The sequence below is a fragment of the Aegilops tauschii genome, chromosome 1 (genome assembly GCF_002575655.3).
Source record: "Aegilops tauschii subsp. strangulata cultivar AL8/78 chromosome 1, Aet v6.0, whole genome shotgun sequence".
NCBI classification, from domain to species: domain Eukaryota; kingdom Viridiplantae; phylum Streptophyta; class Magnoliopsida; order Poales; family Poaceae; genus Aegilops; species Aegilops tauschii.
Genome location: NC_053035.3, coordinates 374,486,825 through 374,514,542, shown reverse-complemented (window position 1 = coordinate 374,514,542; position 27,718 = coordinate 374,486,825). Strand labels below are relative to the sequence as shown.

General features: G+C 47.3%; 1 long non-coding RNA gene across 7 annotated transcripts; it reads left to right on the top strand.

Annotated features, from left to right (window-relative positions):
• The first annotated feature begins 23,947 nt into the window (after positions 1 to 23,947).
• Positions 23,948 to 27,372, top strand: LOC109772899 (uncharacterized). 7 transcript variants are annotated; one of them, XR_012183453.1, is made up of 7 exons: positions 23,948 to 24,252; positions 24,847 to 24,963; positions 25,340 to 25,394; positions 25,561 to 25,644; positions 25,743 to 25,811; positions 26,416 to 26,500; positions 27,077 to 27,372. It is a non-coding gene; the product is annotated as an uncharacterized lncRNA (long non-coding RNA). The 7 variants fall into 7 exon arrangements; XR_012183452.1 differs by having other exon boundaries at positions 23,963 to 24,252; positions 25,283 to 25,394; XR_012183468.1 differs by having other exon boundaries at positions 23,963 to 24,252; positions 25,283 to 25,394; positions 26,413 to 26,500.
• The last annotated feature ends 346 nt before the right edge of the window (positions 27,373 to 27,718 follow it).

The following is a 27,718-nucleotide window of genomic DNA, read 5'->3' as shown; positions in this document are numbered from 1 at the left end:
CAAGTCAGGGGAGTCCATGAGGGGCCCACAAGGTCGGAGGGCGCGCCCTAGGGGGGTGGGGCGCCCTCCACCCTTGTGGTGGCCTCGGGACTCTTCTTGTGCATCTCCGGTACTCCGTGGGCTTCTTTGGGTCCAAAAACAATCGTCGTAAAGTTTCAGGTCAATTGGACTCCGTTTGATATTCCTTTCCCGCGAAACTCAAAAACAAGGAAAAAAACAGAAACTGGCATGGGCTCTAGGTTAATAGGTTAGTCCCAAAAAATCATATAAAATAGCATATAAATGCATATAAAACATCCAAGATAGATAATATAATAGCATGGAACAATAAAAAATTATAGATACGTTGGAGACGTATCAAAGGCAGATTTCAACACACAGAGAGTCGGTTGGGAAAACGAGAAAGCCGCCCTTTTGAAGAGAGCTGAAGACGCTGAAGCTGCCCTTAAACCGGTGATTGAAGAGTTATCCGGGTTAAAACGACATGTAAATCAAATGACAGCCGCCATCTTTGGTAAGTAACTTTGCATTGCAATTTGGCCTCGGTAAATTACTGTAAGCCGCCTTGGACTTGTCATATGTTATGCATACAGGTCCCAGAAGCTCTAACCTTGGCCAAGACATGCTGGTGAAGCTAAAGGCGGTGTACACTCTGGTGGAACAGCTACACACAGGCACGCAACGATCCTTCTCAGTTATCTCACATAACAAATAGCCGCCTTCACTCATCAAGGATGTCTTGGACAAGCTATCTGTCATGCCCAAAAGGATTGAGAAAATCAAGCGATCCGCAACTCGAGCCGGTGCCATCACTACTTTGAGTCGGGGCAAAGCATGGCAAGCGGAGCTAGACCTGGAGGAGCTGGCAACCGGCTATCCGAGCTTGAAGGAGGATGGGTCTCCCTTTGATGCGAGCGACTTTACCAAATGCGTAAAGGAGACGCGCATCCTTTGGCAACCAAGCTAGCCGAAGAAACTGACTTGTCTAAGTATCAGCCGGCTTACACCAAAGAGAATGCAAAAGTGAAAGCACAAGCTTATGAGATTGTAGAGCTCGTTCCACCGATACGTAAGCACACCTTTGCTCCAGATGTCGATCCGTCTGATCTTATAGATGATGAAGCTAAATTCAAGGCTTTAACCGGCATCGACTGGACATCATCTGACTTCCAGACATTGGAGGGGGGGAAGAAGAACCGGCGTAGGATGACCGGGAAGCTTCAACTTGCCAAGACCAGGGCAACTGATCCACGGGGTGGCTCTCAAATTGCAGCACGACGTCTCCTTTTGAAAAACTCTTAATCATTTGAGCTTGGAAAGCCGTGTAATAGGCTAGTGACAACAATGATCTGTCATGCCATCGCGCATGGTTGCTTGCTGAATACTTTAAACCGCTGATCTGATGTTGAAGATCTATTGTTTGCATATATAATATTATCGATGATGCGGGTCATATTATCATATTCCCTGCACACAAGTAAATAACATGAACCCTGGCGGTTTACGCTAGGGCGGGTCATAATATTCGATGTAATATGTTCTGGCGGCTTAAAGCTTATAACCAGGGTTGGTCAAAAAAACCCGAAGTACTTACTCAAATATGAAGTCGTACCTGTAGACCAATATCCTAATGATGCTGTAAGGATATAAACCTTATAAGCCAGAAGCTGTATAGGTCCAGAAGAGTCAGGCTCTTTTCTGTTTTTGTTTTTGAAAAATTTCAGTTTTTACCCCGTAAGCCGACTCTCACGTGACATAAATCTGTCGTTTTAACCTTAACTAGTTCAGGGTCTTATTGAAAAGATTGACTGTTAAGAGTACGAACGGGCCACATAGCGGAGAGACTACGACAGCAGGTGAGTTTATCCTAGCTCTCTGTACGCCGGCTCTCACGTGACAAAGGCCGCCGTTTTAACTTTGATAAGTTCAGGGTCTTGAAAACCGGATCAAGAGTAACTGTTAAGAGTTTGGCGGGTCACATGGTGGAGTAGCATCTTGCGAACAGGGAGGTTTAACTCAAATTCGGCTTGAAAACCGAATCAAGAGGGTGTGAACAGCTATGCTCAGTGAGCAGGAAGCCCCCAAGTGACCAATGAGTCGGCTTGAAAACCGGATCAAGAGGGTGTGAACAGCTATGCTCGGTGAGCAGGAAGCCCCCAAATGACCAATGAGTCGGCTTGAAAACCAGATCAAGAGGGTGTGAACAGCTATGCTCATTGACCAGGAAGCCCCAAAATGACTAATGAGTCGGCTAGAAAACCGGATCAAGAGGGTGTGAACAGCTATGCTCATTGAGCATGAAGCCCCCAAACGACCAATGAGTCGGCTTGAAAACCGGATCAAGAGGGTGTGAACAGCTATGCTCATTGAGCAAGAAGCCCCCAAAGGACCAATGAGTCGGCTTGAAAACCGGATCAAGACGGTGTGAACAGCTATGCTCATTGAGCAGGAAGCCCCCAAGTGACCTTATGAACAGACAATAAAGACTCAAATACTTTGAAATGAAATGACAGAGGCCCTGAATTATCAGGGATGCCGGCTTTATTATACTGATCAAAATATATACATTGATGAAGGTATGTATAGCACAAGAGCCGGTGGCTCAAGTGTAATATGGTCGTAGATGAGAAATGTTCCACGACCGGTGGGTCTCCTCCTTCGATGTGCGCGAGTCCTTGTTTGCTTGAATATCAATGAGGTAGTATGAATCATTGTTCAGATTCTTGTTGACCACAAAAGTCCCTTCCCAAGGCGGGGACAATTTGTGCATTTCTGTTTGATCCTGGATGAGCCAGAGCACCAAGTCGCCTTCTTGGAATGTCCGGGTTTTAACCTGACAGCTATGATAACGACGCAGATCTTGCTGATAAATCGCCGAACGAACTGCCGCGAGGTCACGTTCCTCATCGAATATATCCAAAGCATCCTGACATGCTTTTTCGTTATCAGCTTCAACATAAGCCACCACACGGGGCGAATCATGACGGATGTCACTTGGGAGAACCGCCTCGGCGCCGTAAACCATGAAGAAAGGCATGTAACATGTCGATCTGTTGGGGGTGGTATTTATACTCCAAAGCACTGAAGGTAATTCCTCAACGCAACAACCCGGCGTCCTCTGCAAAGGGACCATAAGCCGGGGTTTGATACCTGTCATAATTTCTTGATTGGCCCTTTCAGCTTGACCATTGGACTGGGGGTGAGCCACTGATGTAACATCGAGATGAATATGCTCTCGCTGACAGAATTCTTTCATAGCGCCCTTAGACAGATTAGTGCCATTATCAGTTATGATACTATGCGGGTAGCCAAAGCAGAAAATCACCTTTTTACTGAATTGAACCGCCGTTGTCGCATCACACTTGCTGACCGGCTCTGCCTCAACCCACTTTGTGAACTTATCAACCACCACCAAAAGGTGGGTCTTTTTGTCCTTGGATCTCTTGAAATGTCCAACCATATCCAGCCCCCATACTGCAAACGGCCAAGTGATTGGAATCACCCTCAATTCTTGAGCCAACACATGAGCCCGTCTGGAAAATTTCTGACAGCCGTCGCACTTGCTAACCAGATCTTCTGCATCAGCATGAGCCGTCAGCCAATAAAACCCATGACGAAAAGCCTTAGCCACGAGAGACTTAGAGCCGGCGTGATGGCCACAATATCCTTCATGAATCTCTCTTAGAATCTCACACCCTTGTTCAGGGGAAACACAATGCTGGAACACACCTATAACACTGCATCGGTGCAACTCGCCATTGACAATAGTCATTGACTTAGACCTCCGGGTTATTTGTCTGGCCAAAGTTTCATCCTCAGGCAACTCTCCACAGGTCATATAAGCCAAATAAGGAACCATCCAATCAGGAATAGCATGCAGAGCCACCACCAACTGCGCCTCCGGGTCAGGGATTGCAAGATCCTCTTCTGTTGGTAGCTTAACTGAAGGGTTATGTAATATGTCAAGAAAAACATTGGGTGGCACCGGCTTATGCTGAGACCCCAGCCGGCTTAAAGCATCAGCCGCCTCATTCTTTCTACGATCAACATGCTCCACATGATAATCTTTGAAATGGCTAGCAATACTGTCAACCGCCCGACGATAAGCCGCCATGAGCGGGTCTTTAGAATCCCAAGTTCCTGAGACCTGCTGAGCCACCAAATCCGAGTCGCCAAAGCATCTCACCCGGCTTAAGTTCATCTCTTTAGCCACCCGAACACCATGGAGTAGAGCCTCATACTCAACTGCATTATTAGTGCAAGGGAACATTAATTGTAGTACATAACAAAACTTATCACCTCGTGGGGAAGTCAAGATAACTCCAGCCCCCGGGCCCTCCAGCTGCCTTGACCCGTCAAAGTGAATCGTCCAGTAAGTGTTATCTGGATTTTCCTCTAGTGTCTGCAACTCCGTCCAATCGCTGATGAAATCCACAAGAGCCTGTGACTTGATAGCTGTCCTTGGCATATACTTCAACCCACGAGGACCAAGCTCAATGGCCCACTTGGCCACCCGGCCTGTGGCTTCCCGGTTTTGAATAATGTCCCCTAAAGGAGCAGAACTGACCACAATAATAGGATGACCAAGGAAGTAATGTTTCAACTTGCGACTGGCCATGAACACTCCATAAACTAGCTTCTGCCAATGTGGGTACCTCTGCTTAGACTCAATTAACACCTCGCTGACATAGTAAGCTGGCCTTTGAACCGGATATTCCTTGCATGTTTCCTTCCTCTCCACAACAACCGCTATGCTGACGGCTCTGCTGTTAGTAGCCACATATAAGAGCAAGGGCTCCTTCTCGACAAGAGCTATAAGAACCGGCGGCTCAGCCAACTGTTTGTAAGCGCCTCGAACACCTGATTGGCAGCATCTGTTGGGAATCGTAGCATAATTTTAAAATTTTCCTACGCTCACCAAGATGCATCTATGGAGTCTACTAGCAACGAGGGGAAAGGAGTGCATCTACATACCCTTGTAGATCGCGAGCGGAAGCGTTCCAATGAACGTGGATGACGGAGTCGTACTCGCCGTGATCCAAATCACCGATGACAGAGTGCCGAACGAACGGCACCTCCGCGTTCAACACACGTACGGTGCAGCGACGTCTCCTCCTTCTTGATCCAGCAAGGGGGAAGGAGAGGTTGCTGGAGATCCAGCAGCACGACGGCGTGGTGGTGGATGTAGCGGGTCTCCGGCAGGGCTTCGCCAAGCTTCTGCGAGAGAGAGAGAGGTGTTGCAGGGGAGGAGGGAGGCGCCCAAGGCTGTGTGTTGCTGCCCTCCCTCCCCCCTTTATATAGGCCCCCTGGGGGGGTGGGGCGCCGGCCCTAGAGATGATATCTCAAAGGGGGGGCGGCGGCCAAAGGGGGAAAGGGGTTGCCTTGCCCCCCAAGGCAAGGGGGAAGCCCCCCCCACCCTAGGGTTCCCAACCCTAGGCGCATGGGGGGAGGCCCATGGGGGGCGCCCAGCCCACTAGGGGCTGGTTCCGTTCCACTTTCAGCCCATGGGGCCCTCCGGGATAGGTGGCCCCACCCGGTGGACCCCCGGGACCCTTCCGGTGGTCCCGGTACAATACCGGTAACCCCCGAAACTTTCCCGGTGGCCGAAACTTGACTTCCTATATATAATTCTTCACCTCCGGACCATTCCGGAACCTCTCGTGACGTCCGGGATCTCATCCGGGACTCCGAACAACTTTCGGATTTCCGCATACATATATCTCTACAACCCTAGCGTCACCGAACCTTAAGTGTGTAGACCCTACGGGTTCGGGAGACATGCAGACATGACCGAGACGCCTCTCCGGTCAATAACCAACAGCGGGATCTGGATAGCCATGTTGGCTCCCACATGTTCCACGATGATCTCATCGGATGAACCACGGTGTCGAGGATTCAATCAATCCCGTATGCAATTCCCTTTGTCAATCGGTATGTTACTTGCCCGAGATTCGATCGTCGGTATCCCAATACCTTGTTCAATCTCGTTACCGGCAAGTCTCTTTACTCGTACCGCAATGCATGATCCCGTGACTAACGCCTTAGTCACATTGAGCTCATTATGATGATGCATTACCGAGTGGGCCCAGATATACCTCTCCGTCACACGGAGTGACAAATCCCAGTCTTGATCCGTGCCAACCCAACAGACACTTTCGGAGATACCCGTAGTGCACCTTTATAGTCACCCAGTTACGTTGTGACGTTTGGCACACCCAAAGCACTCCTACGGTGTCCGGGAGTTGCACGATCTCATGGTCTAAGGAAAAGATACTTGACATTGGAAAAGCTCTAGCAAACGAAACTACACGATCTTTTATGCTATGCTTAAGATTGGGTCTTGTCCATCACATCATTCTCCTAATGATGTGATCCCATTATCAACGACATCCAATGTCCATGGTCAGGAAACCGTAACCATCTATTGATCAACGAGCTAGTCAACTAGAGGCTTACTAGGGACATGGTGTTGTCTATGTATCCACACATGTATCTGAGTTTCCTATCAATACAATTCTAGCATGGATAATAAACGATTATCATGAATAAGGAAATATAATAATAACCAATTTATTATTGCCTCTAGGGCATATTTCCAACAGTCTCCCACTTGCACTAGAGTCAATAATCTAGTTCACATCACCATGTGATTAACACTCACTGGTCACATCACCATGTGACCAACATCTAAAGAGTTTACTAGAGTCAACAATCTAGTTCACATCACTATGTGATTAACACTCAATGTGTTCTGGTTTGATCATGTTATGCTTGTGAGAGAGGTTATTAGTCAACGGGTCTGAACCTTTCAGAACCGTGTGCTTTACGAATATCTATGTCATCTTGTGGATGCTACCACGCGCTATTTGGAGCCATTTCAAATAATTGCTCTACTATACGAATCCGGTTTACTACTCAGAGTCATCCGGATTAGTGTCAAAGTTCGCATCGACGTAACCCTTTACGACGAACTCCTTTCCACCTCCATAATCGAGAAAATTCCTTAATCCACTAGGTACTAAGGATAAGTTCGACCGCTGTCATGAGATCCTTTCCCGGATCACCATTGTACCCTCTTGACCAACTCATGGAAAGGCACACTAAATGTGCGGTACACAGCATAGCATACTATAGAGCCTACGTCTAAAGCATAGGGGTCGACCTTCGTCCTTTCTCTATCTTCTGCTGTGGTCAGGTCTTGAGTCTTACTCAATACTCACACCTTGTAACACAGCCAAGAACTCCTTCTTTGCTGATCTATTTTGAACTCTTTCAAAATCATGTTAAGGTGTGCTGTCTTTTGAAAGTATCATCAGGCGTCTTGATCTATCTCTATGGATCTTGATGCCCAATATGTAAGCAGCTTTATCCAGGTCTTCCTTTGAAAAACTCCTTTCAAACAACCCTTTATGCTTTCCAGAAATTTTACATCATTTCTGATCAACAATATGTCATTCACATATACTTATCAGAAATGTTGTAGCGCTCCCACTCACTTTATTGTAAATACAAGTTTCTAACAAACTTTGTATAAACCCAAAAACTTTGATCACTCCATCAAAGCGTATATTCTGACTCCGATATGCTTGCTCTAATCCATGGAAGGATCGCTGGAGCTAGCATACCTTTTAGCATCCTTAGGATCGACAAAACCTTTCTGATTGTATCACATACAACCTTTCCTTACGAAAACTGGTAAGGAAACTTGTTTTGACATCCATCTGCCAGATTTCATAAATGTAGCTAATGCAAACATGATTCCGACGGACCTAATCATCGCTACGGATGAGAAAAACTCATCGTAGTCAACTCCTTGAACTTGTGAAAATACTCTTTGCCACAAGTCGAGCTTCATAGATGGTAACATTACCGTCCATGTCCGTCTTCTTCTTAAAGATCCATTTATCTCAATGGCTTGCCGATCATCGGGCAAGTTCACCAAAGTCCATGCTTTGTTCTGATACATGGATTCTATCTTGGATTTCATGGCCTTGAGCCATTCGTCAGAATATGGGCCCACCATCGCTTCTCCACAGCTCGTAGGTTCATTGTTGTCTAGCAACATGACTTCCAAGACAGGATCACGCATTACTCTGAAGTAGCGCGCATCCTTGTCGTCCTACGAGGTTTGGTAGTGACTTGATCCGAAGTTTCATGATCACTATCATAAGCTTCCACTTCAATTGGTGTAGGTGCCACAGGAACAACTTCCTGTGCCCTGCTACACACTAGTTGAAGCGATGGTTCAATAACCTTATCAAGTCTCCACCATCCTCCCACTCAATTCTTTCGAGAGAAACTTTTCCTCGAGAAAGGACTCGTTTCTAGAAGCAATTACTTTTGCTTCCAGATCTGAAATAGGAGGTATACCCAACTGTTTTTGGGTATTCTATGAAGATGCATTTATCCGCTTTGGGTTCGAGCTTATCAGCCTGAAACTTTTTCACATAAGCATCGCAGCCCCAAACTTTTAAGAAACGACAACTTAGGTTTCTACAAAAGGTGTCGTCTCAACGGAATTGCGTGGTGCCCCTTTTAAAGTGAATGCGGTTGTCTCTAATGCCTAACCCATAAACGATAGTGGTAATTTGATAAGAAACATCATGGTATGCACCATATCCAATAGGGTGCAGTTATGATGTTCGGACACACCATCACACTATGGTGTTCCAGGCGGTATTAATTGTGAAACACTTTCCACAATGTCTCAATTGTGTGCCAAACTCGTAATCATATCACAGACATTTTATCCTCTTGTCACGACGATCTTCAACTTCACTCTGAAATTACTTGAACCTTTCAATAATTCAGACTAGTGTTTCATCAAGTAAATACACTCAGCATCTACTCAAATCATCTGTGAAGTAAGAACATAACGATATCCACTGCATGCCTCAGCACTCATTGGACTGCGTACATCAAAATGTATTACTTCCAATAAGTTGCTCTCTTGTTCCATCTTACTGAAAACGAGGACTTTCAGTCATCTTGCCCATGTGGTATGATTTGCATGTCTCAAGTGATTCACAATCAAGTGAGTCCAAACGATCCATCTGCATGGAGTTTCTTCATGCATATATACCAATAGACATGGTTCGCATGTCTCAATCTTTTCAAAACGAGTGAGTCCAAAGATCCATCTACATGGAGCTTCTTCATGCGTTCTACACCAATATGACTCAAGTGGCAGTGCCACAAGTATGTGGTACTATCATTACTATCTTATATCTTTTGGCATGAACATGTGTATCACTACGATCGAGATTCATTTTAGGTGCAAGACCATTGAAGGTATTATTCAAATAAACAGAGTAACCATTATTCTCCTTAAATGAATAACCGTATTGCGATAAACATAATCCAATCAAGTTTACGCTCAACGCAAACACCAATCTCGATGGTAGGGGGAGCATGCGATGCTTGATCACATCAACCTTGGAAACACTTCCAACACACATCGTCATCTCACCTTTAGCTAGTCTCCGTTTATTCCGCAGTTTTTATTTCGAGTTACTAACACTTAGCAACCGAACCGGTATCTAATACCCTGGTGCTGCTAGGAGTACTAGTAAAGTACACATTCATATAACGTATATCCAATATACTTCTGTCGACCTTGCCTGCCTTCTCATCTACCAAGTATCTAGGGTAGTACTGCTTCAGTGACCGTTCCTCTCATTACAGAAGCACTTAGTCTCGGGTTTGGGTTCAACCTTGGGATTCTTCACTAGAGCAGCAAACAACTTGTTGTTTCATGAAGTATCCCTTTTGCCCTTGCCCTTCTTAAACTAGTGGTTTTACTAACCATCAACAATTGATGCTCCTTGATTTCTACTCTCGCGGTGTCAAACATCACGAATAGCTCAAGGATCATCATAACTATCCTTGATATGTTATAGTTCATCACGAAGCTCTACTAGCTTGGTGGCAGTGACTATGGAGAACTATCACTATCTCATCTGGGAGATTAACTCCCACTCGATTCAAGCGATTGTGGCACTCAGACAATCTGAGCACATGCTCAACGATTGAGCTTTTCTCCCTTAGTTTGCTGGCTTCAGAAACTTGTCAGAGGTCTCATACCTCTTGACGTGGGCACTAGTCTGAAATCCCAATTTCAGTCTTCGGAACATCTCACATGTTCTGCGACGTTTCAAAAACGTCTTTGGTGCCACAATTCTAAACCGCACTGAACTATCACGTAGTCATCAAAACGTGTATGTCAGATGTTTCGTAACATCTACAGACGACGCTGAGGTTCAGCAGACCGAGCGGTGCATTAAGGACATAAGCCTTCTGTGCAGCAATGAGGACAATCCTCAGTTTACGGACCCAGTCCGCATAATTGCTACTACCAACTTTCAACTAAATTTTCTCTAGGAACATACTTTAACCAGTAGAACTAAAGCGCAAGCTATGACATAATTTGCAAATACCTTTTTTGGCTATGTTCATGATAATTAAGTTCATCTGATTATTGAACTCCCACTCAGATAGACATCCCTCTAGTCATCTAAGTGATACATGATCCGAGTCAAACTAGGCCGTGTCCGATCATCACGTGAGACGGACTAGTCATCATCGGTGAACATCTCCATGTTGATCGTATCTTCTATACGACTCATGCTCGACCTTTCGGTCCTCCGTGTTCCGAGGCCATGTCTGTACATGCTAGGCTCGTCAAGTCAACCTAAGTGTATTGCGTGTGTTCCGAGGCCATGTCTGTACATGCTAGGCTCGTCAACACCCGTTGTATTCGAACGTTAGAATCTATCACACCCGATCATCACGTGGTGCTTCGAAACAACGAACCTTCGCAACGGTGCACAGTTAGGGTGAAGACTTTCTTGAAATTATTATAAGGGATCATCTTACTTACTACCGTCGTTCTAAGCAAATAAGATGCAAAAACATGATAAACATCACATGCAATCAAACAGTGACATGATATGGCCAATATCATCATGCTCCTTTGATCTCCATCTTCGAGGCACCATGATCATCTTCGTCACCGGCATGACACCATGATCTCCATCATTGTGTCTTCATGAAGTCGTCACGCCAACGATTACTTCTACTTCTATGGCTAACGCGTTTAGCAACAAAGTAAAGTAATTTACATGGCGTTATTCAATGACACGCAGGTCATGCAAAATAATAAAGACAACTCCTATGGCTCCTGCCGGTTGTCATACTCATCGACATGCAAGTCGTGATTCCTATTACAAGAATATGATCAATCTCATACATCACATATATCATTCATCACATCTTCTGGCCATATCACATCACATAGCACTTGCTGCAAAAACAAGTTAGACGTCCTCTAATTGTTGTTGCAAGTTTTTACGTGGTTTGTTGGTTTCTAGCAAGAACGTTTTCTTACCTACATATGACCACAACGTGATTTGCCAATTTCTATTTACCCTTCATAAGGACCCTTTTCATCGAATCCGTTCCGACTAAAGTAGGAGAGACAGACACCCGCTAGCCACCTTATGCATCTAGTGCATGTCAATCGGTGGAACCTGTCTCACGTAAGCGTACGTGTAAGGTCGGTCCGGGCCGCTTCATCCTACAATGCCGCCGAAACAAGAAAAGACTAGTAGCGGCAAGAAGAATTGGCAAACTCAACGCCCACAACTTCTTTGTGTTCTACTCGTGCATCCTACAATGCCGCCGAAACAAGAAAAGACTAGTAACTACGCATAGACCTGGCTCATGATGCCACTGTTGGGAATCGTAGCATAATTTTAAAATTTTCCTACGCTCACCAAGATGCATCTATGGAGTCTACTAGCAACGTGGGGAAAGGAGTGCATCTACATACCCTTGTAGATCGCGAGCGGAAGCGTTCCAATGAACGTGGATGACGGAGTCGTACTCGCCGTGATCCAAATCACCGATGACAGAGTGCCGAACGAACGACACCTCCGCGTTCAACACACGTACGGTGCAGCGACGTCTCCTCCTTCTTGATCCAGCAAGGGGGAAGGAGAGTTTGATGGAGATCCAGCAGCACGACGGCGTGGTGGTGGATGTAGCGGGTCTCCGGCAGGGCTTCGCCAAGCTTCTGCGAGAGAGAGAGAGAGAGGTGTTGCAGGGGAGGAGGGAGGCGCCCAAGGCTGTGTGTTGCTGCCCTCCCTCCCCCCCTTTATATAGGCCCCCTGGGGGGGGGGTGGGGCGCCGGCCCTAGAGATGAGATCTCAAGGGGGGGGGGGCGGCGGCCAAAGGGGGAAAGGGGTTGCCTTGCCCCCCAAGGCAAGGGGGAAGCCCCCCCACCCTAGGGTTCCCAACCCTAGGCGCATGGGGGGAGGCCCATGGGGGGCGCCCAGCCCACTAGGGGCTGGTTCCCTTCCACTTTCAGCCCATGGGGCCCTCCGGGATAGGTGGCCCCACCCGATGGACCCCCGGGACCCTTCCGGTGGTCCCGGTACAATACCGGTAACCCCCGAAACTTTCCCGGTGGCCGAAACTTGACTTCCTATATATAATTCTTCACCTCCGGACCATTCCGGAACCTCTCGTGACGTCCGGGATCTCATCCGGGACTCCGAACAACTTTTGGGTTTCCGCATACATATATCTCTACAACCCTAGCGTCACCGAACCTTAAGTGTGTAGACCCTACGGGTTCGGGAGACATGCAGACATGACCGAGACGCCTCTCCGGTCAATAACCAACAGCGGGATCTGGATAGCCATGTTGGCTCCCACATGTTCCACGATGATCTCATCAGATGAACGTCGGTGTCGAGGATTCAATCAATCCCGTATGCAATTCCCTTTGTCAATCGGTATGTTACTTGCCCGAGATTCGATCGTCGGTATCCCAATACCTTGTTCAATCTCGTTACCGGCAAGTCTCTTTACTCGTACCGCAATGCATGATCCCGTGACTAACGCCTTAGTCACATTGAGCTCATTATGATGATGCATTACCGAGTGGGCCCAGAGATACCTCTCCGTCACACGGAGTGACAAATCCCAGTCTTGATCCGTGCCAACCCAACAGACACTTTCGGAGATACCCGTAGTGCACCTTTATAGTCACCCAGTTACGTTGTGACGTTTGGCACACCCAAAGCACTCCTACGGTGTCCGGGAGTTGCACGATCTCATGGTCTAAGGAAAAGATACTTGACATTGGAAAAGCTCTAGCAAACGAAACTACACGATCTTTTATGCTATGCTTAGGATTGGGTCTTGTCCATCACATCATTCTCCTAATGATGTGATCCCGTTATCAACGACATCCAATGTCCATGGTCAGGAAACCGTAACCATCTATTGATCAACGAGCTAGTCAACTAGAGGCTTACTAGGGACATGGTGTTGTCTATGTATCCACACATGTATCTGAGTTTCCTATCAATACAATTCTAGCATGGATAATAAACGATTATCATGAATAAGGAAATATAATAATAACCAATTTATTATTGCCTCTAGGGCATATTTCCAACAGCATCACTCCAGATAAAGTGATCTATTTTCTTCATCATCTGATATAGAGGAATAGCCTTTTCTCCCAGACGGCTTATGAACCGGCTTAAGGCCGCAATGTGACCCGCCAGACGCTGGACATCATTAATACACGCCGGCTTAGCCAAGGAAGTGATATCCTTGATTTTCTCCGGGTTAGCTTCAATACCTCCCTCTGAGACCAGGAAACCCAAAAGCTTGCCTGCTGGCACACCAAAAACACATTTGGCCGGGTTAAGCATCATCTTGTAGACCCTGAGGTTGTCAAAGGTTTCCTTTCAATCATCTAGCAAGGTTTCCTTCTTCCTGGATTTCACCACAATATGATCCACATAAGCATGAACATTGCGTCCTATCTGGATGTGAAGGCAATTTTGAACACAACGCTGATAAGTCACCTGGGCACTCTTGAGCCCAAAGGGCATAGACACATAGCAAAAGGCTCCAAAAGGAGTGATGAAAGATGTCTTCTCCTAGTCTTTAACTGCCATTTTGATCTGATGATAACCAGAATAAGCATCTAAAAAGCTCGAACGCTCACAACCCGCCGTAGCATCAATGATCTGATCAATACGGGGGAGAGCAAAAGGATCAGCTGGACAAGCTTTATTAAGGTCCGTGTAATCCACACACATGCGCCAGGTGCCGTTTTTCTTAAGTACCAGCACCGGATTAGCCAACCACTCAGGATGAAAGACTTCAACAATGAACCCGGCCACCAAGAGCTTGGCCACTTCTTCTCCAATGGACTTGCGCCTCTCTTCATTAAAACAACGAAGGAATTGATTGACCGGTTTAAACTTTGGATCAATATTGAGAGTGTGCTCAGCGAGTTCCCTCGGTACACCTAGCATGTCTGAAGGCTTCCATGCAAAGATGTCCCGATTCTCATGGATGAACTCGATGAGCACCCTTTCCTATTTCGGATCCATGTTGGCACTGATAATAAACTGCTGAGATGAGTCGCCAGGGACAAAATCCACCTGTTTGGTATCATCCGCCGATTTAAACTTCAACAAAGGGTCATGCTCTGTAGTTGGTATCTTCAATGGAGTCATATCCGTCGGGTCAACGTTGTCTTTGTAAAACTTATGTTCCTCCGTGGCACAAGCAGACTCAGCATAAGCAACATCACCTTCCTCACATTCCAAGGCTATCTTCCTATCACCATGAACAGTGATGGTTCCCTTGCGACCCGGCATCTTCAGTTGCAAATACACATAACAAGGCCGCGCCATAAACTTGACATAAGCCGGCCGTCCAAACAAAGCATGATAAGGGCTCTTGATTTTAACCACTTCAAAATTCAATGTCTCAGCCCTATAATCATGTTCATTGCCAAAATCCACTTCAAAGGCTATCTGCCCACCGAATAGGCCGACTTACCAGGCAGCACCCCATGAAAGACTATAGAGGACGCCTTAAGATCTTTGTCACTTAAATTCATCCGGCAAAAAGTATCATAAAAAGGATATTAATACTGCTGCCTCCGTCCATAAGCACTTTAGTGAAGTTGTAATCCCCAACCTGAGGGGCAACCACCAAAGCCAGCTGACCTGGGTTGTCAACCCGGGGCGGGTGATCCTCACGGCTCCATACAATGGGATGCTTTGACCATCATAAGTATCGAGGGATTGCCGGCTCAACCGCGCTCACCGCTCATTTATGAACCTTCTGATCTCTCTTGCACAGGCTCGTGGTAAAAACATGATATTGGCCGCTATTCAGCTGCTTTGGATTACTCTGATACCTGGACTGCTGCTGCTGATTGCCCTGACCGGGTGCTAATTGAAACCGCCTTTGCTGCCCCTGGCCTTGAAAACCAGAGTTTGAGCCGCCACCTCCAAAACCGGGCCCGTGAGAGCCGGAGCCTGACCCGTCGTGCGGGCCATTACCGTTATTGTGGTCCTGGTGAAAGATGAAATTCTTATACTCCCTCATGATATGACAATTTTCCATAGGTGAGTTGACGGCTTATCATGATGGCTATGCTTCGGGCATGGTGCCTTCAACATCGCCTCTAAGTTAATCTTCGACTCTTCAAACTGGTGTTGTGGCCTCCCCTTATGACGACAATTGTTGTTCTGTGCATTAGCATTAGCCACAAAGTCTGACCCGCCGTCAGTGTGCTTGCGTTTACCATTGTTACCTTGGTTCTGACCTGTCGTACTCTGCTGCTGTCCCTTGCCATTCTTCTTTCCCTTATCGGATTTTTCCTCGTCTGAATTGGGATCCTTAGTGTTGTCTGAGTTGGCGTATTTGATAAGAGCCGCCATGAGCTCTGCCATGTCATTGCAATGACGTTTGAGCCGCCCCAGCTTCTGTTTGAGTGGAATAAACCAGCATTTTTTCTCCAAAATTAAAACAGCGGAACCAACGTTGATGTTATCCGACGAGTGGATAATAGCTGAGACCTGGCGAACCCAATGGGTGGTTGACTCATCCTCACGCTGGATGCAAGTGTCTAGGTCGATGATCGGCAGAGGCTGCTTACATGTGTCTTTAAAATTCTGAATGAAACACATCTTTTTAATTCAGTCCATGAGTTGATGGAATTAGGGGGGCAATCCTTTTAGCCAGGTGCGAGCCGACCCATCCAACATCATGGTGAAATATTTGGCACACGCAGCTTTGTTGACATCCAACATCTCCATGGCTAGCTCGTAGCTCTCAATCCAAGCATCCGCAGGCTGATCCGCAGTGTAATTAGGTACCTTTCGAGGGCCCTTGAAATCCTTGGGCAAACGCTCATTGCGAAGGGCCGGCGCTAAACACAGCACACCAACTGTCCTGGGAGTCATCCCGGCTTCTATAGACGCTAACAGGCTACGTTGGAGCTGCTGATGAGCCGCTAGCTCTACCTCTTGACGTGCTCTGGCCTGATCTAATAAAGCCTGGGCATTATTATCGTCACGCGGCGGGTCATGCCCATGCGGCTGGCGCCGATGCCGCTCGCTGATGGAAACCGCTGGCAACTCAATATGCCTGCTATAACTCCGACTTTGACGTGGGGTTGAATGAATCCGGTCACGACTGTAAGAGTAAGCCGGCTGCTGAGCTACTGCTGTCTGAAGAAGCTCCCCTGCCCTTCGTATCTCCATCGCAGCAGGAGACTCGCCTTCAACGGGAAGAGCCGCCAATCGCGAAGCCGCGACGATCATGTTATCCAGGGGGTTGGAAAAATGACCCAGCGGTGTTAACACTGGCTGAGGCGGGGTTAAATTCAAACGAGGGAAGTCTGTTACGCGCGGTTGAGCCGTCGTCCTAGCCACGGGTGGTTCTGAGACCTGGGTTACGCTGCGCGGGTTACCCGTTCCTGCCCCGGGCGTGTTGAAAAGATTTCTTGCCTCAAACTCTGTGGGCAGACGGGTCTGGTGCCTTCTCCTCATAACGGCATTTGAAGTTTTCTGGTCCAAAGTGAGCCGAAAAGACTCTGCCTAGATTCACTGGGATTCAGCTTCAAGCGCAGCTCACTCCATTACCATCCTATCATTCTCAGCACTAGGTGCCTCATTAGCCTGAGCTATCTCATCCCGTAGCTTTGCAACATCAGTATTGTGCTATGCTTGAGTCACCGGAGTCACCTCTGCAGCTAAAAGAGTTGCCAGAGCATCCAAGAGTTCAGATAAAACCTGAGCCGGCGGGCGCACTGGGCTGCTCGCCCCGGCCGTCGCAGTAGCTGAGAAGCGGAAGTCATAGCCACAGCAGTTGATGAATTCATTATCTGTTGCATACCAGCCATGAAAATAGCAGCCCTGCTCGACGGATCATAGGAGTCTGGAATACTGTCACCATCGGAACAACCCCCAAGCCCGTCGTCTTGCAATTGGTAGATCAATTCAGTTTCACCGGTTGAGGAATCATCACCTGAATAAATGAATGTATCTCCACCTGACATATAACCTTCTTCGAGATCCGCCCCATGAAAAAAAGATGAAGGAAGGCTTCTTGGCGGGTTGATCTTAGTGGATCGTGCACGCTGAGCCGTCTCGATCGTGTCGGCGCAGAAGTCCAGCTCAGGCTCTGACCCCCCAATCTTGCCGATGAAGACATGAATCCCGCCGAAGGGGACCCGGTACCCATACTCGATTGAGCCGGCCTCGGGGCCCCAGCCGGCGTCGTCGATGTAGAGCTTGCCGCGGCGGCTCTTGGTCATCCGGCCCATGGCGTATCCCTTGATCCCTGCGAAGTTGCCCTTGAACAACTCGAAACCACCGTGCTCTGGCCCCACGGTGGGCGCCAACTATCATGGACTTAACACGGCAGATGTCCTAGCAAAAGGACTTAGGTGTGGAGCCATCGCACTAGGTTAGCTTAAAGGGTTGAACGGGAAAAAGGACACACAGAGTTTACCCAGGTTCGGCCCCTCTCATCGAGGTACAAGCCTACGTCCTGCATCTGGTTGTATTGCTTGAGTTTCAATTACAAGGGAGCGAATACGCTTGACCTAGTTCTCGATTGGTTGTCTCTCAAGTTAACTCGCCGCCGGGTCACCCCTTTATATATAGGTTGATGCCCGACGGCTTACAAAGTCCAGACCGGCTCACACAAACGTGACCGGCTCGGTTTCTAACTAAACCTGCCTTACAGAACAAGCTATCATGTGGCGGTTCACACTTTTGGGCCCTAAGTCATCTCTGGGTCTTGGGCCTTCAGACATCTCGGACCTTCTCACCTTAAGCCGCCAACGGTGTGACTCGGACCCTCCTGGGCGGGTCATACCTCGGAGTTATATCCCCAACAGTACCAATAGGAGGCACCCCTGAGATCCAATAAGTTTATTTAGTGGTTAGTACTAGGCTAGTGTCTCAGGCTTAAGGCCCGTCTGTGATCCATCTGTCTACTCACAACACGCGCAAGCCCATCTGTCAGTGTCAAAACCAGCGGATCTCGGGTAGGGGGTCCCGAACTGTGCGTCTAAGGCGGATGGTAACAGGAGGCGGGGGACACGATGTTTACCCAGGTTCGGGCCCTCTCGATGGAGGTAATACCCTACTTCCTGCTTGATTGATCTTGATGATATGAGTATTACAAGAGTTGATCTACCACGAGATCGTAGAGGCTAAACCCTAGAAGCTAGCCTATGGTATGATTGTTGTTGTCCTACAGACTAAACTCTCCGGTTTATATAGACACCGGAGGGGGCTAGGGTTACATAGAGTCGGTCACAAGGGAGGAGATCTACATATCCGTATTGCCAAGCTTGCCTTCCACGCCAAGGAGAGTCCCATCCGGACACGGGTCGAAGTCTTCAATCTTGTATCTTCATGATCCAACAGTCCGGCCAAAGAATATAGTTTGGCTGTCCGAGGACCCCCTAATCCAGGACTCCCTCAGTAGCCCCTGAACCAGGCTTCAATGACGATGAGTCCGGCGCGCAGATTGTCTTCGGCATTGCAAGGCGGGTTCTTCCTCCGAATACTCCATAGAAGATTTTGAACACGAGGATAGTGTCCGGCTCTGCAAAACAAATTCCACATACCACCGTAGAGAGAATAATATTTCCACAAATCTAATCTGCTGACAGCTTTTCATAACGTTACGTACTGCCGTGGTTTGGTCATGACGAACCGTTTTTCCGAGCCTGCCACTGCACGTGTTGCGAGGCGGTTTTATTGGCACTTCCTGTCGAAGCAAAGATCGTGTCCCTATTTTCACGGGATTCTCATCAATAAGGGTGCAAGTAACCCAACCGCGCAATCAATTATGGCGCTTGGGGGATAAGCGATTTTACCGGGCAAGTGGGGAGGCGTAGAATACCTGCTGCCTTTATAAGGGGATAAGAACGCCCATTCGCACCCACGCTTCCCTCCGCCCGAGCTCCAGCGCCCAACCGTTCATCTTTTCTGCCCACAAAGGCCTTCCAAAAATGTCCGGATCCGGAGCAGGAGGCAAATGGATGGCCTCTACCGTCCAGGAGAAGGATATCAAAAAGCTTCGGGAGGCCGGGTATCTGGCCAAGAAAATCAGCCACCGTCTCCCGACGGCGGGACAGATCGTCCCTACTCCGGAACCCCACGAGAGGGTTGTATTCCTCTCACTTTGTCTGCGGGCTAGGGTTTCCCCTCCACCCGTTCGTTCGTGGCATCATGTATTACTATGGGATCGATCTTCACGATCTGTCCCCTAATTCCTTCCTCAACATCTCGACATTCATTGTCATGTGCGAGGCTTTTCTCCGCATCTCGCCACACTTCGGCTTATGGCTGAAGATTTTTAATGTGAAGCCCAAGGTAGTGCGCGGCGAGCACGCCGAGTGCGGGGGCGCTATGGTGAGCAAGATGCCCAATGTCATATGGCCAACAGGAACCTTTAACGATTCTGTCAAGGAGTGGCAACAACAGTGGTTTTATATCACTAAGCCGCGCGGCACGGAATGGGCCGCTATTCCCGAGTTTCAATCCGGTACCCCCTGCGGCTTACATCCTGGGTCAAGAAGGGCCTGGACTGGTCCTCGTCCGACGAACTGTCGGTGCTCCAGGCGCGCGTTAAAGATATGGGAGACAACAACATTGAACTTGTCAATGTAGTCCAGGTGATGTTAGTTCGCCGGATCCTGCCTTGTCAACACCGGACTTGCAATCTATGGGAATTCGATCCAGCCAAGCACCAAACCTTACGAGAGCTATTCGGCTCCTTGCACAAGGACATCTGGAAGGTGCTTTTCAAGTCCAGCAAATCATGGCCGGACGCCGCCGAGGACCGCGGGTACCAATTGTCCCGCCCTGCAAGTTCGGTAAGCCATCATACTTTTTATCCGCGTAACCCAAAGGAAGCGCTTAACGTGTTTTATACAACTCTCCCACGGCTGGACGAAGAAGGCGGAGCGGATCCATTATCCGGCCCCACTGCCCGAAGAACCGGCCATCCCACTTCTGACGAAGATGCTGGTCCCGGCGCCTTACAAGGTGCCGAAGAAGACGGCCGAGAAGGAGGCCAAAAAGACCCGAGGCGGCCTTCGTCGCCGCGGCACTTCGGACACAATATCTGAAGGCTCTAATGCCCGTTCCGCCTCCGAAGAGGACGAGGAGGAGGACGAAGATGAATCCCCTGTGGGGGGAAGAAAGAAGAGGACGATCTCCGTACACTTGGAGGCCGAGCCGCCCAAAAGGGGAATGGCTCCTCTTCCGGAGGAGTCCACTGCCGCCACCGACAGCGGCCCGGCGTGGGATCCCAGGGCCCAGCCCCTGGTGAACTCGTGAGTATATAAAATCCGAGTACGTTTATGCGTTCAGACTCATCATGGCATAGTATTTTAACCTGAGCCATATTTTTTGTAGTCCGGCGAGGTCCCGTACCAAACAATCCTCATCAGAGGATTCGCTGAGCTCGGATGCTATGGAGAGCGGGACGCCCCCAAAGGCCCCTTCCTCCAAACAGGTGCATAACACCGAGGCTTCATCCCGTAAGGACCCCGACCAAGGAGGAGAGGAAAAGACCGTGAAGGCGGTGCCTGGAGGTCAAACTTCTGGGGCCGGACACGTGGGGGAGAAAATTCCCATGTGAGCTGACGGCGGGGGCCATCTGGAATTCGGCTCCCAGCCGGATACAGTTCCGGAGACCAATACGGCTCCAGAATCAGGCAGGAAGCCTCTCTTAGCTGGAGGGGACATGCCTGTTACACCGGCAACCTCTGTCCAACCAGAGGTGTCGGATGCTTTGTTGGTGGCGCTGAAGAGCGCCTCCATCATCGATGAACACCGTGCCCTTATGGGTGCGGTGATTGAGAAGATTCAGTCTGCTGAGAGTGGACTGAATGGAGCCTGTATCAGCCTTATAAAAGGTTTTGAGGTATGTTTTATGAGGTTTCGAAGAGTGTCATGGTATGGATAGTAGCCCCTGATACACTGTTCGGTGAAAGAAAGAACCGGACAGAGGATCAAATTTATGTTCGCAGGAAGACTCATTGAATGACATCTATTTCTCTTCTGTATAAGCAGGCGTCTGTAGCGGCTGCTGCCGCTCATACTGCGGAGATCTCCGGACTGAATCAAAATCTGGAGCGGGCCAAAGAAGAACTTGGCCAGTTGGGGGATAAACAAGGTATGCACAAGTCTTGTTCGCGTTTATTGCGAATGAATTTTCAGTATGATGAAATAAGCTTCACGATTTGCGCTAGGGATGGTGACCGAAGTCGAGGCTCTTAAGAAGGCTGTGGCCGAGGCCGAGAAAAAGGCAGCCACAAAGCAGGCTCTTCATGAGAAGCATGAGGCCATGGTTATTAAAGCTGAGCAGGACCTGCAAGAGGTCGTGAGGAAATGCGAGACCTTGGAGCAGAGTTTAACGGAGAAAAAATCCGAACTCACCAAGGCGCATCAGGCCACGAACGATGCCCGGGGGGAAACCCAAAGCGCCCTGCAGGGGATCCAAGAGGCGAGAAAGATCGCGGCGGGTTAGGCTTTTTCCATGTAAAGCAAGTATTTGAGGGGAAAATTATGTTTCTAATTTTGAATTCGGATTTCTCAGGGGTATTTGCCGAGCTGCCCCGCATCATATTAGATGCCGCCCAATTCTACCGAGCCGAAGAAAAGAACATTGCGGATAAGCTCGTCTGGTCGCAGTATTTGGCACCGAATTATCCGGTGCCCTTTGTTGATCAACTGAAACAGCTGATCGAACTGCATAAGGCGGCGGAACTGGACATGAAGGATATGATTATCCGGCTATGGCCCGCCGAGCCGATTCCAAGCAGCTACTTCGGGCTCGTGAAGCGGCTTGTGAGTGCCTGCCCTCGACTTGATGTCATCAAGCGGTCGGTCTATATAGAAGGTGCGTGAATGGCCTTCGCCCACGCAAAGGTGCACTGGGGGAAGATGGATGCTGAAAAGCTGATGACCGAAGGACCGCCAAAGGGGAAGGAGCACCGCAAGCCTGAATTATATTATGAGAGTGTCCTGAAAGGATCCTACCTTGCAGCGGAGCTATGTACCAAGGACATTATATTTCCATGAATGCAAATCATGTTGTCCTTTGTAATGTTTGAACAAGGTCGTTTATATTATTTATTGCTTGTTATATAAAAGTTTATCCTCCTGCGCGGCCGTTTTATATATTAATCCTGAGAGTTGGCCAGTCGTCGGCTTCTGCCCCCACGTAAGAAGTACGGGGGTGTTCGGGATAAAACTGATCACTCTTTATCCCAGTTTTGGGTCCTTCGAAGGAGGTGTTCAACACAACGAACCAGGCAATCGGACTATAACGGTTTATCACCCTCACTTAGCCATAGGAGCTTTAGGAAGGTAGGCGCAGCCCCTGGTGTTCGGAAGACCGCACGGGGGGCTCTATAAGCACCTGATCGGAAGAAAAACCGATCCATCGCACGCTGCATTGGTTATGGCATTATGCAGGAGAAATCCTTAAAGATTTTGTAACCTCTCGAACAGCTGACCAGCTCTCGCCGTATCATGACAGTCAGTTTTCGGCTTTCTCTACTGAGGTGCTCGTCTGGAAGAACCGGGACACAATCGCAGTAGTTCTCCCAGTGCTACCTTAGCCGATATAGAGGAACGTAAGGTACCAAAACATGGGAGCCGGGCAAACCCAACTATTGACCCAAGACATGATTCGGAGCTGATGCATATAATGCTATAGTTTCGGGGTGCCGAACTTCCGTGAAGGTGTTCGGACTTTATTGCCGTGTTATGGGTAAAACGAAGCCCCTGGCATATTTTAAGGCATATCGCTGTGTACGGATGCCACTTGACAAAAGAATTTTAATAAGAAATAACAGCAGGTAAGCGTCATATAAATCCATATGTTGTATTTGAATAGTACGTCTATGCGTATGAGTACAGGTAATGTGATAAAGAAGGAATATGACCGCGGAACCTGCTGAGACCAGGGGGGAAGAAGCTGAGTGCGGATCCGGAGTATAGCCGGATGGTCATTGCGGGGAATGTCTAAGGATTCCCTTGCGCGTTCAAGCTGCCTCCATATCGCCCGTCCTGGTCGGCGCAAAGGTGAACCTGCGAAGGAAAGGTAAAAAACGTTTGCGTGCTGGAGAGTGGTTGAGCCGCCGAATGCGGCCTGTCCTGGCCTTCACCAGAGTGTTTAATCGAGCTCTGGACGAGTCGGGCTATCCTTCCGCGAAGTAGTTCGGAGTTCCTTGACGGTGTCCGGGAGCCTGGACGTCGACTCGAGGTTCGGCTGCAAGGTGCTGCTCGTTGCTTCTGCTGTTAAGGCAGTAGTGTACTTGTTGGTGCTGAGGGAAGGTTCGGCCTTGCCATTAACCGTGATGACGCCGCGTGAACCGGGCATCTTGAGCTTACGGTAGGCATAATGTGGCACCGCGTTGAATCGAGCGAACGCCACTACAACAAACATCCACGTACACCAACGCATATCTAGCAACCATGTCAGCCTATGTGTTGTTGGGATTCACCCCACCTCCCCACGAAGGACTAACCTCCCCGTACCCACCTCCACCTTATCTGCGGCCCCTCCATCCAAATACTCTCCCCCTGAAGCCTTTTTTACACCCGGCCACCTCTCCCCCTGATTCCTCTCTGTCTCTCGCACTACAGGGTTGTCGCTGCCAACTCCAATTGCAGGAAGCTCCGGCGGACTCCCAACCCACTGCTCACCGGCCTGCCCCACTCCGTCTATGTTCTCCTTCAGTCCTTCGCCCGAGGCCACCGCTCCCCTACACGCGCGGCACGCAACAACCCTAGCCGCCACACATCGCCGGCGTGGCTCCGACAGCTCCGGTTTATCGGCCCACTACCCCTGCATCACCTCACGCGCGGCAGCCGGCTCGGGCTTATGTTGGTACTCCGCCTCTTCTACCTCAACTCCGACGCTGACGTTTTCTGGTTCTGGTGTTTATTTGATTAGATGTGATTCACCATGTGTTGATCTGTACTAATTTCGGACGAATACTCTGTTATGCGTTATGGTTAGACTTTCCTCCTCCTATATAGATGGATCGATGGATAATTAAGTATTTTTCAAGTGAAATTAATCAGTACATGCTAGATGTAGCATGACCTGTTCAATAAGATAAACACAGTTTTTTCTTATAAAAAAAGATCAACTTAGTTCAAATTGGATTGAGATAGTCCATCAGCGATATATCATATGTGATTGTGTATGTCACTGTAGAATATTGCTGCAAAAATCAACATGTCAGTGTAATTATGGGTCCATGATACTGGCATAATTATTTCAAATGGAGAATCCCCTTCTCAATACACTGAATCGTTATTTACTTGGTGTAACATGTACAATCTACTAAATAAATAAGTCCCACTTGCATCATCCGTCCCAATATTTGTATTTATTCTATAACCCTTTGTTCCATCTACACTCACAGGTTCTGACATTGTCTTTTACTAAGTGTGTGCTTCTGTTGTTTCTTAACAGATCGATGTACATCACTTATGCATTACAATCAGGAGAAATCGATCCATGCAGAAGAAGCCTTAAGAATTATTTAACTCATTTGTTTATAGCTTGGCGAGGATCCTTTCGCATGTTACAGTAAGGAAAACATGAATTTGTATCTTATTCTTTTTTCTGGTTGATGTAATATTTGTTTTCCCTGGACAAAAACTTATGTTAGTTTCAGTTTCTTATTCAGTTAAAATTTGCACACTACAATCTTGAAGTTTATGCAAGAGCTCAGATGGAAATAATTCTTACACTCATATTATCCAATATAAATTGTTAAATAATTGATAAAGTTTGAAGGTGCGATACAAGAACATCATACCTTGATATTCTTGTCATATGTATATGACTCATATTGTTGAAATCTCACCTCTAAATCGAGTTTAGTGCTCTTTTTTTGGAAATACAGGTACTTCTGAATTCCTGCAATTTCTGTACTAATTTTGTATTTTGTGAGGAGCCACAGATGTTTACAAATACTAGAATGATGCATGATGGGTCGCACACAAACTCTTGACCAGGTGCCTCTCACATCTTCTCATGTTTGTACTATATTCTTCTTAAACTGTTAACACAATGAGCATGTACTTGGTTCATCCAAGAACACAATGAGCATGTACTTGGTTCATCCAAGAACGTAAACATTAAAAATATTCCTCTTGTGCACTCTCCTTCCCTGACATACAGGGCACACTACGGTGGTTGGATGATACTAACAACCATAAACAGACAGCTAAGCGATCAGATGCGACGACTGTGCGAGTGTGTCAGGTACGTCGAATTCACTGATCCGAAACTATTGGATCTTACTAGGATCCCCTCTTCTCTGTAATACTCAGGGCCTTCTCCTCTACCTATTCGGCCAACAGTTTCAGCATCCAGCAACCATGGTGACAAAGATGAGCGTACTGGAACTGCTCTAAGTTTCCACGTTCTCGGTAAACAAGTAACTAAGAAAGCCAATCCTATTTATTAAATGTTGGCATATACTAATACGCTGGCACTACTTAGTCTGCATGAATGTTGTGGTCTTCTAAATTGTTAGAATAATTTCAAGTAGTTTAGTAGGAGTCCGTGCTAGTTTAACTAGCCAAGTTTGAGTCTAATTTGGTTAGATTGATTAGTTAGTTTTCCAACAAGTCTGGCTTGCATGTCATAAGAATTTGTGTACTTGGGTGGGTCGTACTAATCCATATATGGTTCAATGAGTTTGCATAGCTAGCTGCCTACATGTTGTACTACTATGTCTTGGAGTTAGCATGCCTTACTAGTGTAGGAAAGGGCGCTGGAGTCTGTGTCGTTTTAGATGCTATAAGTAGGAGTAGGTTTAGATTGTTTCGGCCATCTAGCATGTCATATCGTGGAACCAGGTCGTGCAAGAGTTTTTCCATATAAGAACAAGGTCATGTAAGAGTTTTGGTATAAAATAAGATAAGAAAGAGTACGCTAAAGGACTTCGTGCACATGTATTCAGCTATTTTGATGTTCGATTCTGTGGGCAAAAGCGAACATACATTACTAATGCACATGCCAAATTAGCAGGCTACAGAGACTCGATTGTTCCAAGTCGATGTTGTTGGCGCTAAAACATAGAAGACTACTAGTGCCAAGCTGGATTTACTAGGAGGTATTTTCTGATGGTAGTTCCATATTGAGCGAATGATTCTTCACCAGTTTTAATGGAAATTTTGGAGTATTAATAGCATTACTATATTTTATTATTTTGGACATGTTTCTCTTTTTTTCACATAATTAGTGCAAGAGAACACTTTTCTTGCATGTAAAAATGGTCGTACTGCTTCTGTGAGATAAGAATCTTTGCGACTAGATTAGGTAAAACAATTCATCAACTACTGTATGCCTGCCTTACATTCCCCCACCCCTATAAATCACTCTGTTTCTATTAACATGGGGAAACTTAAAAATGAAATTAACTGAGTTAGTTTACTGTGAGTTAAAATGACCATTGTTAGCTACAAATGTGATACTGGACAATTCCGAACAAGATCGCTGCTTTTACTTCAATCCAAAGGATTAACCCCGAATATAAAGCTAAATCTTATAAGTTTTTACAACTACAAAAAAGGTCAAATTTATTAGTCATGCAGCAAGATTAATTATCACATTGCCTTCAACCTTTCTATGTTGCTGCTCCTTTCAATTTTTCTGCCCTATTAACCTATTTCATTTCTTTGTTTTGTAGATAGATTCCAATATTCGATGGTGCATGTCTCAGATGTTGGTTGCAAGGTCAAGAATAGGGGTGCTACTAGATAGTTTCACATTGTGTCTTAGAATGCCATTTCCAGTGCCAATGTTTCAATCATTATGTATCTGATATTTTTGGTGTCAATGTTAGATCATTATGTTTCAGAATGGCTGACACGTAGGTTGCAAGGTCAAGAATGGGATTACTACTAGTTTCACATCTTGTAATCTTTGTATGGTGTACTTTGTAATGCAACCAAGTTGATTTAATATATGAGAAATTTCTGTTTATTATACAGTGTTCCCTGTGCAATATCGACATTGTCCTAATAATTCTTGATGGTGATATATAAATACCATGTATTTTTCATGCAATGCACTAGCATTGTAGTACTCATTTATAATCATGTTTTGTTGGGTAGCCACCAACGCATGTGAACCGTTGTTGGGCTCTAACTCTATACATTGCTATCTTACAACGCTTATTCCGGTCGTTTACCAACGGATGCATATACGTTGTTGTAGACCCTTGCAACGCCACCAACGGCAACGCATACAAGTCCGTTGGTGTAGGCCCTACCAACGCTTATATGGTCCTTTGCCAACGCAATGATGCGTTGATGTAGGGGGGTTCTTG